Source organism: Sarcophilus harrisii, chromosome 2 (assembly GCF_902635505.1).
Source record: "Sarcophilus harrisii chromosome 2, mSarHar1.11, whole genome shotgun sequence".
Lineage (NCBI taxonomy): Eukaryota > Metazoa > Chordata > Mammalia > Dasyuromorphia > Dasyuridae > Sarcophilus > Sarcophilus harrisii.
Window position 1 is genome coordinate 556,498,874 of NC_045427.1, and position 19,134 is coordinate 556,518,007.

The window sequence follows — 19,134 nt, forward strand, 5'->3', positions numbered from 1 at the left end:
TGAGTAGTCTCTGTTTAGCCAGAAAAGGGTAACTATCTTACTCAAGGTCACACAGCTAGTCAGTGGTAGAACTAGCATTCAATTCAATTCAATGAACTCAACTTCCCCAATTTTACTGAACTGGGGAAGGACAAACACTTTCCTTTGTCACTTAAGACAAAATAAATTCACTTCTAAGGAAAAGAATTAATCTTATTAAAGACTTTAGTTTAAATCCTGACACTTACTGCAGTTACTTATACAGTCTTCATGAAGGAAATATGATGTGATGAGCAAAGCACTGCATTTATAATCCAAGAACCTGGGGTAAAAATCTATGTGATCTTTGGAAAGTTATTTAACCTCTAAGAGCTGAGGTCAGGGAATGTATTATATTTTCTGAATATTTATATTCTTTGTAGAAAAATATAAAATGAATTTGTGGACTCTAAATTTGCGATCTATGACCTTTGGGCTTAGTTTCCTCATCTATAAAATAAAGTGGCTGTATTAGACAGAAAGCCTGGAAGGTCCTTTCTAGCTCAATGATTTCACTTAAAGATGGCTTTTCTAGTAACTAAGGGGAAAAGTTAAAATGAATACCATAAAATCAGCTAGATGGTACTAGACTTAGAGAGAGGAAGTCTTGAGTTCAAATCCTGTTCTCGATAATTAGTAGCTCTGTGACTCCAGGCAAATCAAAATCCATCCACCTCAGTTTCCCCATCAGTAAAATGGAGAAAATAATAGTATCTACCTTGCAGGTATTAATAGCACAAATCTTCCAGGGTTGTTGGAAGGATAAAATGAGATCGTATTTGTAAATAGTTTTGCAAAATGCTTAAAACATTGTGTAAATACAAGCTATCATCATTACCATAGTTATTATTAAATGAACTGTAGAATTTATGAATTCACAAGTATTTGTTCTAAGATCTCTATGATCTATCCATTCATAGAGGCCAATATTATTTCTGGAAATAGCCAGATCCACTCCTATCTCATCTTAAACTTGACCCTATCTCAGCCTATCTTTTTGGGAAGGCTAGTTGAGGGTAGATGCCAGGGTCTGAGTCTTTAACAGATTCTAGAATGGGAAAGTGATACTAAGCAGGAGACAAATAGTTTTATTCTCTAGAATAAGGCTTTCTCCCTTGAGCTCAGAACCATATAGAAGGTGCCTAACTATTGAATTTTGAGTTAGATTCCCTTCAAAACTCAGTTTAAATTCTACTTTTGGCAACAGTCTTTCTTTTCCCTTCCTCCTTTCCCATCTAATGCCATCCCTCTTAGATTACCTTTCATTTACACTTAATATATATCTTGTTTAGATATAGTTGTTTGCATATTGTTTCTATCACTAGAATTTAAGAGCCTTGAGGGCAAGAGTCCTATTTTTGTCTTTCTTTGAATCCTTAATGCTTGCACAGTATTACATAGTCAGTGCATTAGATGCTTATTGAGGATGTTGGCGGTGATTGGTGGTGGTGATGATGATTTTACAAGGTCACAGAGCTAATTGTGACAGAACTGGTATTAATTTCAATCCTTGGAGCGTTTATTGAGTGCTACGTACCAGATCCACTGCAGGGAATACAAAGACAAAAAAAAAGAAAATTCCAAATAAACATAACTGGATCTAGTCCCAACTCATCCTTCCTTCAGCTTAAAGAAGATTCAGGAACATTTCTTTTTTTAAATGGATTCTGGCCTATATCATTGTCATAGGGAAATAAACTTTCAGTCCTGCCCTTTCTCCCTTTCCTTTAACAATGATACTATATTTCCAGGATAGAAAAATCATAGGATTTGAAGTCAAAGAACCACAGTTGATCTTGGGTCCTAATACTTACCACTATTTCCATGACATCAGAGAAATTCTTCTTTTCTCTATTTCCTCTTCTGTAAAGTGAAGACACTAAATAACATGATCTTTAAAGTTCTTTCTAAGTCTATGACTTCCCAACAAGCCCCTTCTCCAAAAATTTGAAAAACAACAGATAGTAGGAATCTGACTGAATGATGAAACTGGACAGGTTTCATTCCACTTGGCTGACAAATCAGAGATTTACCTTTTCCCTAGACTCTTTTCTTGGACCCCTTTTTCTCTCCCCCTTGGCCTTGAGTCTCCTTCATCCACTACAAAAAAGGAAAAAAAAAAGAAAGAAAAGCCCATTTCACCCAGTGAAGAGCTGCTAGCTGGCTTCCCTTTCCCACTCAGTCTAGGCCAGTCCCCACCATGAGGCCCCAGAGCCACACATTCTTCGGGCTGAGCGTGACGGCCCCCTGCCAATGCTAAGAACTGACTCTCCTATTTTTCTGCCTCCAAAACTCAGGCAGTTGTACCTCCCAGCAAGCTCCTGCTTTGGGCCTGAGGGTGCTTGCCAAGGACCTCAACTTCCCAATCTATTTGCAGAGATTGGAGAAACTGATACCTGCTGGGTCCAATTAAAATCCACACCTGTCCCAACCCAGCTGCCAGCCCCACCCAGTCCCCTGTGTTCTCAAGGAACAGGTCATTTGGTCCTAAAGCAGGGCTTGTCCAGAGCCCACCTTATGATTTGTTTATTGTCATACATTCTTTAGCTACAGCAAGGTGGGAAAGATAACAAGCCATTTTCATTAATAATAATGAAAGTAATTGTTTCATCCCTATCCCTAGTTCTAATTCATTTCCTAGTCACTAAGATGCCAAAAGGTTCTTTCTGCTTGCATCCCTTAGTAGGGTCTTAGATCAGGCCATTCTTTCTCTCCTCCCTCTTCCCCCCAGATGATCCCCTTTGATTTCAGAATAGTCATTAGGGGTGTTCATCTTGATTAAATCAAGAATATTTTCAGATCACTCCGTATTCAGAAATCTCTCTTGTCTGGCTGGCTCACCACATCTTTTGTACACTTTCCCTGTGTCCTTTTTGTCCAAGGATTATCTTCCTCCTAATCATAGGCGGATGCCTTTTAGCTTGGAGAAAGCTTGAAGTCAAGTACTTATCTTCAAGTATTTCAAGGTCTATAGAAGAGGGAGAACACAGAATTGTAGGATTACAGATTATGGGCTGAAAGGGAATTTGGAAGTCATCTGGTTCAATCCTTTCAATTCACAAATGAGAAAACTGAGGCTCAAATGAGCTAAATGACTTGTTCAAAGTCATACACTAGTCAGTGGCCATGTTGGGATTTGGACAGAAATCCCTGATTCTAAATCCAACATTCTTTCTACCAGCCCTAATGCTTTCCTCTTTTCTTGATTGACCCCAAAGGACAGAAATAGGAGCCCAGAATCAAAAATGTAGAATTAGAAGGAATTTCAGAGGTATATGCTAAGGCTCAGATTGCTCAATGACTTAAAGTCACACACTTTATAAAGTAAATGGCAATGATGAGACAAATTCTCTGATGACAAATCCAACATTCTCAGCTCAGGGTGCTTGAGTAATTTGCTTATGGGTAATAAGTCTTAGAGGCAGGATTTGAACTCAGATGCTCCAAATCCAAAGCAAGTGCTCTTCCCACTATCCTCCCTTATTTAAGTTTGAGCTCCCATAGAGCAGAACTGAGACCAATGGGTAGAAGTTGAAGAAAGACAGCAACATTACCAAAGTAGAGCTATCAAAAATTGGAATGGATTGCTATATGAAATAGTGGTTTTATCTCTCTTTGAAGGTCTTCAAGTAAAGGCTGGATGACCACTTCTAGAATATAGTCAAGATTCCCATTTAAGGATTGATTGTAAAGTGGTGCAATGGGTAGAGTACCAGGCTGGAAATTAGGAAGACTCTTCTTCCCGAGTTCAAATCTGATCTCAGATGCTTTGTAACTGTTTGACCTTGGACAAGTCACTTAACCCTATTTGCCTCTATTTCCTCATCATAAAATGAGCTGGAAAAGGAAATAGCAAACCACTCCACTATCTTTGCCCAGAAAACCCAAATGAAATGGGGTTATGAAGAGTCAGACACAATTGAATAAAATGACTCAACAACAAGGTCCCTTCCACCTAGAAGATGCTGTGATTTGTGGTCTTTAGTGATTACAAAATCAACCTGAGAAAACATCCTTTTATATATAAAAGTCATAGAGAAAAACTATGACTAATCACTAAGGAAGAGGGGAAGTAAACAAGCCTTTATTTACCACCTACCATATGCCAGTCACTATGGTAAGTCCTTTACAAATATTGTTTCATTTAATATACAACAAATCTGGAAGATAGTTGTAATCATTATTTCAATTTGAATTGAAGAAACTGAGGCAGACAGAAGTTAATTGACTTGCCTAGTAGTTAGCTAGTAAGGGTTCAAAGCCAGATGAATTCAGTGCGCTATTCATTTCTAGAAGACATGCATAGCGGAATAGATGCTAATTTAGGGAGCCTGGTCATAAGACTTATAGGTCAACCTGCCATCTGATTTCAGGTCATCTTTTGGACAGGAATTGATGAGACTTAGACACTAAACCAGAGATATACCTGACTTTGTCTTTGTGTACACAAGTACTTAACATATTGCATGGCACAAAATAGGTGATTAATAAATGCTTCTTGACTGTAGTAGAAAGAATTATTGTTTAGTCATGTCCAACTTTCTGCGAACTTGTAGACTATACTGTCCATGGGTTTGCTTTTTGGCAAAGATATTGCAGTGGTTTGCTGTTTCCTTCTTCATAGTCCCCATTTTACAGATGAGGGACTGAGACAACTGGAATTAAGTGACTTGTCCAGGATCACACAGCTAGAAGGTTCAGATCTTACCAACTCCAGGACCAGTGCTCTCTCCACTGCACTACCTAGTTGCCCAAGTAGAAAGAATAGAGGACTAGTAGTTAGAAGACCTGGATTCTGATTTTGGAGCTAGCACTAAATTGTATTACTTTGGAGAAATCATGTCACCCAATGAGCCTTAGTTTCTTCATGTGTAAAATGTGGGGATTGGGTTAAAGCAGAGCTTCATGATCTTAGGGGAAATTGCATCTTTATTTTTATTAATATCTAACTGAAATTTAACATTTCCTTTAATTATGGATTTTTTAAAATTTCCACATTAGTCATTTATGAAAGAAGAATCAGAACAACAGGGAAGAACCATGAGAAAGAAAAAACAAACCAAAAAAAGTGAAAATAGTATAATTTGATCTGCTTCCAGACCCCCTAGTTCTTTCTCTGCTTATGTTTAACAGTTTCCATCATGAGCCTTTTGGATTTATTTTAGATCATTATATTGCTGAGAAGAGCTAAATCTATCTTAATTGATCATCATGCAATGGTGGTGTTATTATATACAAGGTTCCCCTGGTTATGCTCACTTCACTCGGCTCATGCAAGTCTTTCTAGGCTTTTCTGAAATCTTCCTGTTCATTTCTTATAGAACAATAGTATTGCATCACATTCATGTACCATAAATTCAGCCCATTCCCCGATTGATGGATATCCCATCTAATTATGATTTTTAAAAATTTTGTATTATTTTGTATTCTCTTCCTTTCCTTTCCCTTCTCTGACTCTCACTCTAGATCTTTATTAGAAATGAGAACAAGCACTGTTACATTATTGTATTAGATGATTATTTTATCTTTATTCCTGGGAACAGCCTAACTTCATGGAACTTTTCTGGCTATGGTGCTTGGAACTCTTATCCATATCCATATCCATATATACACCTACAGGATCATCCCCAGATGTGATACCTTGCAGACCACACTGGTACATCTCACTCTGTTCTGATGAAATGGGATCAGGTTACAACACTTATCAAGGGAAAGTTATATTGTGTATCTAATTTATATTTTAATGTATTTAACATCTACTGGTCATCCTGCCATCTAGGGGAGGGGGTGGGGGGGTAAGAGGTGAAAAATTGGAACAAGAGGTTTGGCAATTGTTAATGCTGTAAAGTTATCCATGCATATAACCTGTAAATAAAAGGCTATTAAATAAAAAAAAATCAAGGGAAAGTTAGCGATTTAGAAAAAAAAACAAAGAGTTATGGCTTATTCAGGTTTTTCTTAGTACCTCCTAAGAGAGGGCTCTCTTGAAGCTGGGATTTAGATCAGCCAACTTCCAGCTTCTTAGGTTACCATACCATTCTTTGAACAGTAACAAAGACCAGTGGATAAAAAGCTGGACTTGGGATCAAAGATGCTCTTTGAGACTAGCTGGATGATCTTGGGGAAATCATTTAGTTTTTTGAGCCTCAGTTTCTTCACATGTAAGATAGAGATGGTGATGCCTGTGGTTTCTACTTCATCCAGCTATTGTAAGTTCATATGGGATAAAGTATTGATAATTTTTGCACATCTTAACGTGCTTTATAAATGTTAAATCTCAATAATGACAATAATTCTTATGTAATATAATTATATATTATCATTATATGTAATATCATAATATAATCTTAAAGAATAATAATGCAAATTTTAACGTGCCATATAAATGTCAAATTTCAATCATGATGATAATAATTATAACATAAAATATTATAATATGATATATGAAACATATTGTGGGATAGTATTAATGCAAATCTTAAAGTACCATATAAATGTCATATATTATGTTATATTAAAATTTTATATCATATTATTATTAGCTTTTAAGAATCTTACCAAACAGTTTGCCAATCAGTATTCACCTTCCTTTCCCCACTCCTTTTTGGCTGAGTGTTGGCCTACATTCAGTTAACATGAACAAATATTTAATAAGAGTTTACTATATTCAAAGCACAGGTGCTGGGAGTAAAAAGGCCAAAATGAAATCACTCCTGCCCTCCACAAGATTCAATTCATGAAGTCCTACCTGAATACTAATTACCTACCTAAAGTACTGCCCTTCTTACACATAGGGGAGGGGGAAAAAAGCATCATAGTCAAGATTAATTAAAATTCCATCACCTCAAAACACAATCAAATTCCACTCTTCTGTTGGTTCATTTCAGAGTGCTGGGGCAGGGAGATCTTGAGGGGGAATTCTGATTCAGGAAAAGATAAAGGCTGAGGGGGAGAGGTGGATGCAGGGCAGAGCTGAGAAGCAGGGATAAAGATCAGAAAATTTGTGGTAGAAATATAGAATGTCAGTGGAGAGATTAGAAAAGTAAGGATAGAGAAAGGACTGGAGTATGGGAGAAATTATAATCAGAAGACAGCGCTCAGATAAAGAAGTGAGGATTGAGAGTGAAAGAAGGATAACTTATGCAGAGGAGGAAAGGGGAGGGGCTGACAAGAGAAGATGGGAATGAGGGATTCAGAGAAGGGAAGAGTTCAGAAGAATGGAGAGTTGCAGAAAGAGTTGCACTGACTTTTACTTATCCTCACATTCAATAGTTTTAGATGGCTTCCAGTGGGATTTATTTAATCATGTCTCCTACTGGACTCTGATCTAATAGACTTCTGCTCTAATGTCCTCTATCTTCACTTTTGGGGCATCCATAGGAATTCCAGCTTTCTATGCACAGGGACAGCCTCAGTGCCATCAAACCAGTGGGCTTTTTTTTTTCAAGGGTTCCCTTCTATTAGGCTAAATTAAAATAAGCTGCTACCCAATTCAGGTCTTATTGTAGGATCCTATGATATTATGAGTCTGATAGAAATGACTGTAGCCCAGTGGTTCCCAACCCTATTGTCTGTAGCTTCCTATCAATCCAAAGAATTATTACAAGGGGTCTCACAAAGCCATAGTGTCACTAAACATTTTCATGCTGATCTATATTTAGTTGACTCCAAAAAGGTATTCAGCATGACTCAATATAATAAATATGCCAACCTATCTTCTATAAACCTGATAAAATATCTCAAATAGACATATATGTATGTATATACACAATTATACATATGTATGTTATATTTTTGTACATTGTTTATTCAGTCATATTCGGTCATGTCCAATTCTTCATGACCCTAGTTAAGGATTTCTTGGAAATAATACTTGAGTGATTTTTTTTATAACTTTTTATTGACAGAGCCCATGGCTGGGTAATTTTTTTACAACATTATCCCTTGCACTCACTTCTGTTCCAACTTTTCCCCTCCCTCTCTTCACCCCCTCCCCCAGATGACAAGAAGTCCTATACAAGTTAAATATGCCACAGTAATACTTGAGTGATTTACTGTTTCTTTTTCTAGCTCTTTTTATAGAAGGAAATTGAGACACATAGGGTTAAGTCACTTGGCCAGGTTCACACAGCTAGTAAGTGTCTAAGTCCAGATTTGAACTTGGGAAGATGAATCTTCCTAACTCCTGGCCCAGAACTCCGTGCACTATAGTGCCACCTAGCTGTATAATAATACCTATGTGTAATATGTAACCTATATAATATGCACAGATAAATATTTTAATATATTCTATATGTAACATTGTAAAATGTAATATTGAAGATAAAAACCAGATTGGTTATTTCAATGGTATAGAGAAATTCTCAATGTGGTAATTCTCTCATCAGTTCATGTTGAACTTTCTTTGCAACTTAGTCTTAGAGAGTTGACCAGAGTACTCCCAGGTAAAGGGACTTATCCAGGATGACACAGCCAGTATATGTCAGAATCAGGACTTGAATATGAGTCTTTCTGATTCTCAGATCTGGTCTCTGTCCATTATTCCTTGCTGACTCTCATAAACATGTATTACTATTATTCAAATGTCTGTAGATATTATGATTAATGCAAATTCACTTAAAAGCCTCCTGAATTCATGGTTTCTTTTTGACCTTATTTTTTACATGTGAATTGGATGTTAACCATGTAGGGTACTACTATTAATAAGATATATACTATCATGTAGTGATCACTTTGTTAAATATTAAAAAGAATCTTTACACTTAGAAGGAGTTGGTATTTGAGATTACCTGAACCATGGTTTTCTCTGTCGGGGATAATCAAGAGGAAACTTTCCTTCTTTGATGTTCTTTTTTTATGGAAGGGATTCTGTAAAAATCCATCCATCTTCAAAGGCATCAGAGGTCTGTTCCCTACACTTAGGATGGTCCCATCATCTAGGCTCACTCCAGATTGCCTACCTTCAAAAAATGATGCAGCACTCTGACAGAAGATTTCTGGGAACTAGTGTGGTCAGAAAGGTTTCCTAAGCCAGGAGGCAGAACTGGGGTGGGGTCTTGAGAAATGGATAGAAATTGGCAAAGGCAGGTAGGAAGAGTGGGAGGAAAAAGATGGAGTTAGGCAGGACTGGTATATCAAGGGACATGTGGCAGGAGGTGGACTGAGGGGAATCCTAAGGAGATGAGATGGAAAAGATCTGGAATGGGGGCAGTGGAGAGGCCATAGATCCCCTTTGATAATTGTCTTGGAAGATGACTCCACTCTTAAGCCTATAAAGACCTAGCAAAACTGCCCCTGCGCCCCTCTCTTCCATTCTTAAGTTAAAACTTGTGATCTCCCTCCCCCCACCTCCATTGGATCGGACCCTGATCCTGCACCATGTCCAAGAGCATTTTTTATCCACTCCATGCTCACATATATATAAGAGCAGAAGTACCCATGCTCACAGGTACCCCCACTCACAGGTGCCTGATATGCCCATATGTATCCTCAGGTAGGCATTTGTACTCACATTTATTTGCATATATCTGATGGTTCATTTTTACTTACATATATTTACCTTCATGAGCACACCTGATTCCACGTGTTTACATGCACACTCATGCCATCCCTTTGTGCACACATTTGGTTGAGGCTGGCAGAGTCAGATAGAAATGGGGGACAAGGGAAGGGGGCCTGGAGGCTTCAATCTGAAAGAAACTCAGCTGCCCTCCTCCCCAATCAGCCCCCATGTGGAGGCTAATGAATGGGGAGGCGGATGCCGTGTGTGTCTGTGTGTGTCCGTGCGCCTCAGGCAGGGACAGACAATGTCCCCATATGGGGAGCAGACGGAGCCGCCCCCCACCTGCCCCCCTCCATCTAGCTGGCCAGGGCTGTTCTAGGCAGTGACTCTGACAGGAAAGGGAGGTGACCACCTGGGGGCTCCTGTTCCTAAGCGGGAGGCAGAATCTGAGCAGTGTCTCCTGGTGTGAGGAAGGTGCCTGAGGCTCCCCAAGCAGGACCATTGTCCCTTATATCTCACTAGAAAGTGTCTCGGAGAGTCTGAGAGACTTGGAGAGTACAATGCACACATGGAGATGCACTCATACAGAGACTTGCACGTACACACGCGGAAATACATTCAGAGACCTAGAGACACGCGGGGGAACAACCATAGAAACAGAAGCATAGACACCTCCATGGATACAAATAAGAACAGACAGACTTCTAGAAAAAAACCATATGCATAAATATATTTGAAGTAGTGATGAGCTGAAAGTATCCTAGATATATGACTGCTCCTCTTAAGTTTTTACATTACCTAGCCCTCTCTATCCCCCATATCCATCTAGCTATTCTTGGAAATAAAGAATCACAAAGAAACGGCGAGGGAGGAACAATTTAATAAAACTAACCAACAATTAATTATGTTTGACAGTGAATGCAACATTTCATAGCCATAGTTTTCCTCTTCTGCAAATAGTGAGGTACATTTTTTTCACTCTCCTCTGGTCATCTAAGCTAAGCTAGGTCCTCATGATTAGACAATATTCATTTGGGTATTTCATTCTCTTAAATCTCTTTTTATATCGCATTGTACAGTTATGTCCAATTCGCTGTGACTCCATTTGGCAGAGATACTGAAGTGATTTGCCATTTCCTTTTCTAGCTCATTTTACAGATGAGGAAACTGAGGCAAGTGGGCTTTAAGTGGTTTGCTCATTGTTCCACAGTTAGTAACTGGGGCCAGATTTGGACTCAGAAAGATGAATCTTCCTGACTCCATACTGGCACTCTATCCACTGAGCTACCTAGCTGTCCCTTCTATGTTGTAATTATTGTGTAATTTTCCTTTCTGCTAACTTCTTTCTATATTAATACATATACATCTTCTTATGCTTCCCTGAATTTTTCATATTTCTCCTTTCTTATAGTACAATAATATTCAATTACATTCATGTACCATAATTTATTTAGCTATTCTCCAATCAATGAACTGACCTTCTTCTTAAAGACACTTCCCCTACCAGTACCATGTATCACTCCACCACCACCATCATATATGCGTGAACTCATGCACACACATCTGATCCAGAAAATAATTGTAAATCCTTAAGACTTTATCCTGTACTTTCAGAAGTGTGTGTGGGGGAGTAGAAGGGCAGGAGAGCAGATAAGGGATTACAGAAAAAAGTACTATCTATGCAGTATATATGTCTGTGTGAGTGCTGTATGTTGCATACATGCATGTGATATGCAAAAGAATAGAAATTATAATAAACCCATCCATAGTGCATAAAGGTAAATGTATCCATGTCTGTGTTATGTATCTATCCATGTCTGTGTTATGTATCTATGTGTGGATAAATTGTGACATTCTTTCGCTCTTCAAGGATGAGTACTGAGGTATCTGATTACCAATCAGCACAAACTTTGGTTTGTTATTTGCTTATTCAAATGACTCATAGGAATATTTTCTCACCACCCCTCTACCTGAGTATTTGAGTCATGGAAAAAGATAATCAATGGGTTTGATAATCTCTTAGAGACTAAATCTACTGAATCTCTCTTGGATCCTAGGCTATATGTAATTACCTCCTAGATACATGGACTCCCCACTCTGTGTTCCCTAATTCTGGGACACCCAACTGTTACCACTACAGTTCGATGATGCTCTATGATACCCTAAATGCATTATCTCCAATTCTATAACCTATTTTCATGATCTCTACCTTTATTACACCTCGATGTGATAGTCAGCTTCTATAATCCCCAATTCAATAATTCCTATCTTTTAGAAGCAGAGTAGGATAAAAGTCCTGCTTCATCCTTTTGGGATGATTGAGACTTCCTGAGGGAAACTAACAAACAGCCCAATCCAGACTCTCCAGGTTCTCTCACTCATGAGTCCTTCCTTTCTAGAGCAAAAAGAACTAGGAGCATGTTTTCATATGGTTGAGGATTAGATTGCTATGGAGGGAATATCATTCAGAGGACAAACCATCAGATTGAAATTTGGGGAAAGATTTCTCCCTGCTTCTGTATTTGTATCTCCACTGCTTAAAACAGTACCTGGCCCATAGCAAGTGCTTAATAAATACTTGTTGATTGATTTTTTTTTTACAAGACAGCCTTGGCAGCTGGAATATTCTGCTCAATTCTACCCAGGAGTTGCTTTCTTTAATCCCTTCCTCCTCCCCACACCAGCTCCCTTACCAGCCTTAGCTTGTCCAGGCTAATTCAGTGTTCAGGTATGTTGTATATCCATTTCAATGCACGTGTCAATGCATGTGTCCACATACATGTCCCCATACATTTCCACATATCATCATCTGTGCCTTTATCTCGGGAGTCTTTTGATCACATGGTCTGTGTTTTGGGTTCCTAGGTTACTAGGTTACTAGGTTTGCCCTTCCAGTCAATCTGCAAAGCTCTGGGTTAGTTCTTCTGAGCCCAGGATTTGGATTTTCAGTCTGACATTAGATCAAACGAGGCCCCTTCATCCCCCCCCCCCCCCCCCCCCCCCGCCCCGTCCCCCCAGCCAGCCTATAACTCTCCTTCCTGTTTAAAGGGCCCAGTGGCTTTAATGACTAGTTACTGCCTTGTCAATATTGTTCCTGAGGAAAGTGATGGTATACAGAGAGAAAGGGGACTGGGGAGCAAGATCTGTGGAGAGAGGGTATAAAGGAAGAGAGAAGAAGGAAGAAGAGAAAGGGAATCAGCATTTACATACCACCTACTATGTGCCGTGCTTTGTGTTAAGTGCTTTTGAGGACAGTTTCTTTCACTATACTCAGCTCTCCTACTTTGTACCACTAGGAGTCCCTACTATATAATCATCCCAGTCCTATTCCCCCCGCCCCACCCCCGCCCAAACTCAAAATCTTTTGTCCTGTTTTTGTTCTGTGCCCCACCTTCTTGGGATATGCTCCCAGCTTAGTTGACATCAACATAGACAAGGAGACAGATCCAGAGCTGTGAAGATGTCCTGTGAAGAAAGTACCTATGTTCATCCAAGTATATTCTCATATGACCTTATGAGTATGTGTCTATTATGCACACATGGACATGTTTCTATACCTGTGTAGACACCAATATCCATGCAAGTTATCTGTGTCAATCTTAATTTGTAGTAACAATGCCCATGCATATAATAGCTGACATTTGATAGTACTTGAAGGTATTCAAAGTGTTTTACATGCATTATTTCACTTGATCTTCACAATGATCCTGTGAAGTATTATCAAATCCATTTTCCAGATGAGGAAACTGAAGCATAGAGAGGTGAAGTGACTTACCTTTAGTCACAAAACTAATAGTTGGAATTACACCAGCATCTTCTTGGCTACAAACTAAGCAAGCTATACAACTTGTTTTTTTCCCAACATATTTATGTATATGTTTATGTATCTATGTGCATGTAGAAGTAGAGCACTAGGCTTAAAATCAAGAATCCTGATACTTACTAGAAGTGACCCTGAGACCTCTTTGAGCCTTATTTCCTTTTCACTGCAAAATGAGGATAGTAACAATACCTACTTCAGAGGGTTGATGAGGGTCTTATGAATGTTTTTATGATCTGTATGATAAGAGGTATTCACAGTCACGAGTATATCTATATATCTAGTGTAGCCATATCTGTGTATATCTGCATTCATGCGTGTTCATATCATGTCCACTATGTGCCTCTGCCTATTATGATATTCATATCCATACATGAAGAGCAAACTCACATGTAATCTGTATTTATGTATGTATTTTTATCTTGTGTAAAAGTGTATATTACCTGTATGTGCATTTCTATCCATTTCCACATTCATATTCATGCATGCATTGATTGACACTATAATCATGTTCATACATGAATTCATATTTATATGCTTCTCCATTGCATGTTTCTAATATCAATCTGTGATTATGTGTAGACTGAGTCCATAACTGTATCCATGTCCATGTGAATATCCATGTCCGTATCTTACAAAACTGTTCAGGGGTGTTTTGCTTCCTGTCTTTTCCTTTAGAAAGAGTTCATCCCAATGGAGTATCTACTCTTTTCCCCAAGTATCCTGCAACAGAAGTGGATTGGGATATGCCTTTTCCTGATTGTCTGTAGAGGATTTACAGAGACAGCTGTAGCACTTCTTGTCCCAGCTTTAGCAATTTCCTGCCCTGGATCTTCTTTTTGCCCTGAGACTGCATTAGCATAATATGTGATACTTGAGATTAATCATAGGACATCTGTAAAATGAGGGGTTTGGACCAGATGTACTCTGAAGTCCTGTCCAGTTCTTGGTCCTAAGGCAATCTGATGTAATGCTATATTAACAAATACAGAAACTCTAGTAACTAAGAAGTATTCAGTCCCTACCTTTATCCCACATAAGGCAACTTTCACTGGTGCCCTGGAGCTTGTGTCTCCATTTCCCAACATTGTGCCTCCCCACTTTCCTTTCTCATCTGAGCTTTGGAGAATATCCCAAATAAGGAGACTGTTATTACTCCAGGATCTGTGTAATCCCCTTGGGCCCAAAGCTTTTGAACTTTTGGCTCCTGACTCACCAGCTCCCAAACCTATTATCTCTATCCCCACAGCCCCCAAATGGACTAAATGGTCTCTTATTTTCCTTCCAGGATGAGTCCTATAAACCCCACAGCATCCTCATCTCATAGTTCCAGATCCCACAGTCATTAATCCCATAGCTCCACAAGCCCACAGTTCCTGATCCCATCACCTACATTTCCACATATTCTTGAGTTTGTATCCTTTCAACTATACATTTCCCTAACCCCACATTCCACGGCATTCCCCCAAATCCACAGTCTCTTGATCCTATAGCACTTACAAAGGTAAGAAAGAATATCAAGGGGATGATCTGGGGAAGGGCACCACAGTGGGCAATCCCTCCTCCCACGCAGAGCAGGTGCAGGGCAGGGCAGAGTAGGGAGGAGGAACCTGCAGCTGCCCCCCCTCACCCTGCACTCACCCTTCCGAAGGTGACATTCCCTATTAACCTTATCCGTGGCCGTTTTGTAAATCAATGTCACTTACATTTAATAACAAGTGTAATCAAAGGAATTATGCAAATTTAATTTGATGCTTCTTGAATTATGCAAATCTGCAGAGCACATAATGTTCTCTGACGTGTGCCCGTTTAGAGAGAGGGGGACATAGAAAGACATAGACAGAAAAACAGACAGACAGAAAAAGGACAGAGACAGAGAGGAGAAGAGACTATCTTCTGTATTAGGGGTAAAAGGGGTAGTGTAGCATTTAGGCCTGGGAGGGGAAAAGGGTAAGAGGAGGAAGGATGAATTGAACATATGTTGGGAGAAGAAAGTCTCTGAGAAAGTCAGATTTTATGCAGCCCTAGTTTTCATGTCCTTGGAAGCCTGTGGTCCTGGAGATAAAACTCCTGGGTTTCTGGGTTCTGCTTTAGATTCCCTCAGTGTCACCCTGTATAGACTACAATCCACTGTGGCCAGGATGTAGGTAGACCACAAGAACTGTATAGAACAGAGTGCATCCTGGAGTAACATTTTTCCTCAGGAATTTTAAACAACCTCTGTCGGGTCATGTAGTCTATTCCATCTCCACTCTCAAGCTCAAACAAGGCATCTTCTCTTTTAAAATTTCCTGACAGGAAGAACTAGACATCATCAGACTTTCAGTCTAATCTCTATTCTGCCTATTATCACTAGTCAGTGGGTCTCTGGGTCCGAGGGGAAACAAAATAGTCTGCTTTCCAGGGAAACCATTGGGATTGATGTTGTGTGAGGGTACATGTATATAAGAGGGTCCAAATTTGGACAGAAGCAAAGTAGATGTAGAGATGTAGAGGGGTGACTTCTTGGGAAGTTCTCAGAGCTGGAGAGTGATTCTTGGTAGTGTATTGAGGGTAAGGTAAGCAGGTTGCTCCTGATCAAAAGACCCAAGCTGAGATTTAACTCTTGAGTGGTTGAAATGGGTGCAGCTGATACCTGGACTGAGAAGGAGGAACGGAACTTCCATCTTCCATAGACAGAAGAAAGAAGAGAAATGAAGATGAGAACAGCCCAGCTCAGAGATCCTTCACTTCGGAAGTTGCAAAGGCTGAGGCAACAAAACGACTTATCCTTCAGGTGAACTTGGACTTAAGTAAAACATCCATTCTCTTTCTTCGCCTCAGCCAGGTGCGGAGCCTTGATCCCAGGCCCATCAGAAAGTGTCTGGGACGGTCTGTGTCAGAGTAGGTCACTGCCTACGGGTGCCAGGACGCACCTTTGTCGGTCACTGGGTGGCCAGTGCGACCACTTTGGATATGTCATTGACATATCCTCAGGGTAGGTCAGAGTGTGTCAGCATCGGTGGGTGTCCTTGCGTTAGGTGTGTGGCGGCCACCGGGTGGGTACCTAGGTCAGTGTGGGAGGGGTGGGCCGCATGGGGGCGGGATGGGGCGGGGCAGGGCGGTGCCCTAATTGGCCCGCAGTGAATTATTCCCGCATCTAAGGAAGTCATAGAGTCTCAGGGAGCGCGGGCGGGCGGCCCCGGCAAATGCTTTGCATGTTTAAAACTCATTTCCATAAGTAAGTGCAATTTCTCCGCTGTTTGCCCCTGTTTAATGAAGTGAGCTCTTGTTTGCCTTCCTCCCAATTTCCCAGCGAAAGGCGCCCGACCGTTCGCACCGAAATTACGCCCCAAATTAAAACTCCGGCTCCGGGGGAGGCGCGGGGGCCGCGGGCAGAGACCCTCCCCTCCTTTTCCCTCCCCTGCATGTACTAGTGTGTGCGTGTGCGCACGTGTGTGCGTTTATACTCGCGGCGGGGGCCCTGGTCGGGAGGCCCTTTGGCTTCCATTAACAGCACAGTCAATATCTTTGCATCTTCTCCCTCCCTCCTCCCACCCCCTTCCGCCCCCAGTTTAAAGAAGAAATCTCAGGATACCTCTCTCCATCCCACCTCCAACACACCATCACCTCTACATCTAACCCTGACCTAAGACCTCAAATTTCTACCGTGCCCCTAACAAGTTCCTTAGTTGGCTAGCCCCTGGATCCAACTTCCCTCTTCCCCAGGGCGCTCAATCCTGGAAGAGCACCCTGCGGTAATGTGTTGGAGGGTGTTAGTGTAAGCGAGCTTGTGACTGTGAGTATAGGATTTAGAGAGGAGAGGGGTATGTGAGAGCATTTTGTGTGCATGGTATAACTACTGTCTAGCGGTATGGGTGTGACTTTGTGGGTGATTGTTCAAGTGTGAGAGAGATTGTGTATCACCTGTATGTGATTTTATGTCCTTCACGTGTTTGGATGCCTACCATGATCATACTTGCAATATTACCTTTTAATAGAGATATCATAGAAGGTATAGAATGAAAAATACATTTCCTTAAATATAGGCACCTAAACACTGTGTGTACCTACTTACAGAGAAGGAGACTTTGTAACAGTTGGGTGATTTGGTGTAGACAGAAATTGCAAAGGTTTGTAGGTTTGTCTTATTGGAGAGTGAAGGAATCACCCCTTCACTTTCAGTCAACAAGTCTTGTCATTCCCAAGTTGAGAAAGTCAAAAGGATGATGATGTGTGCAAGATGTATGTGTGTTTATGGGGTGGGGAGTGTTGTACTGTGTGGGGAACAGCCCTCAACCTACAGAGAAGCCTAAACCTCCCACATTCTGTCCTTGGTGTACAGAGACTGAATGTTGTATAATTAAGTGTATTTCCTCACAACAATCTTGTGAGGTACAAGTATTATTACCCCCAGTTTACAGATAAAGAAAAAAAGGCAGACAGCATAAAAATCTGACCTTGTAGGAAGGGAAGAAGTAAACTAGAGACTTTACAACTATCAGCTTATTTGATCTTCACAACTCTGTGAGATAATTGTTATTATTAGCTCCCTTTTGCAATTAAGGGAAGTGAGGCAGATAGAAGTTAAAGGGTTTGCCCAGGGTCACACGGTTAATAAATGCTTGAGGCTAGATTTGAATTCAGGTCTTCCTACCTCCTGGCACAGCACTCTATCTGTAAGGCTACCTAGCTACCTTTGGCAAGAAGATCTGATTTAACGTCCTGTTTCTAGCTATGTGAGTGTAAGCAAATCCCTTAAACTTAGCATCCTGGGTCATTCTCTGACATTACAAATAGCACATGAGTTGCCAATCTACCATATGGGGGTTGTTGCCTGCCCGGATGAAATCATAGGTCAGGATTAAAACAGATCAGAAAACATATTGCAAGAGTTAAATGACTTGTGGAACATCACACAATGAGAGATTTAAACCCTGGTTTTCTGACTCCAAAGCTATTTGTACTGAGGCTCCGTGCTCTCAATTCATCCTGCCCTCAATTTATCTTTTAGAAGGTGCCAGAATCCTTTCTCTAAGGAGAGTTCAACACTGAGTGGTATCCTGTGAAAATAGCCTAAACTTCCTAATCTGGCATTCAAGGCCCTCCATGATCTGTCTTGTACCTTTTCCAATCTTATTTTAGATTACTTATTATTATTACTTGCTTTAGCCAAACTGAAAATTCACCTTCTCCTCTCAAATTCCCATGTTTTCTTACTGATTGGCTTTTGTTTATTCCATCCCTTGTGCCTGGAATATCTTTCCCAGCCCATAAATCCTAATCTTAATTTAAGACCCAGTTCAAGACCACTTTGTCTATAGCCCTTCCTGAATTCTAGGAATTGATTTTTCCTTTCCAGGAAAAGTCAAGCATGTATGTACCTCTCATATTCTTATTATAATCTGATGTTTGTTTATTGTCTTATATTTTCTATTAGAATGTAAACTTCCTGGGGATTGGACTACCATTTTATTCTTCCTAATCCTCTGTGTCCTCATCTTGCATAGCACTAGGCCCTGAACAAAACATCTTCTCAATGTTTGTTCAATGAATGTTTGAATGTAAACATGACACTTTATGGAAATGTGATGAAATAAATTTAATACTGTAGATATCTGTGTTCATCCACCTCCACAAACTACTGGGAACCCTGGCAGAACCCAAAGAAACTACTTAAGGGATCCATGCCCCCTCATGACAATCCCCTTGGTCATTATTCCCTTTTCCCTTCACTACTGGCCCCTAGATATAGAAGTTGCTATCTTCCCAATTTTGCCATAGAAGGAATGGCATGATCCCAGCCTCAAGGTAG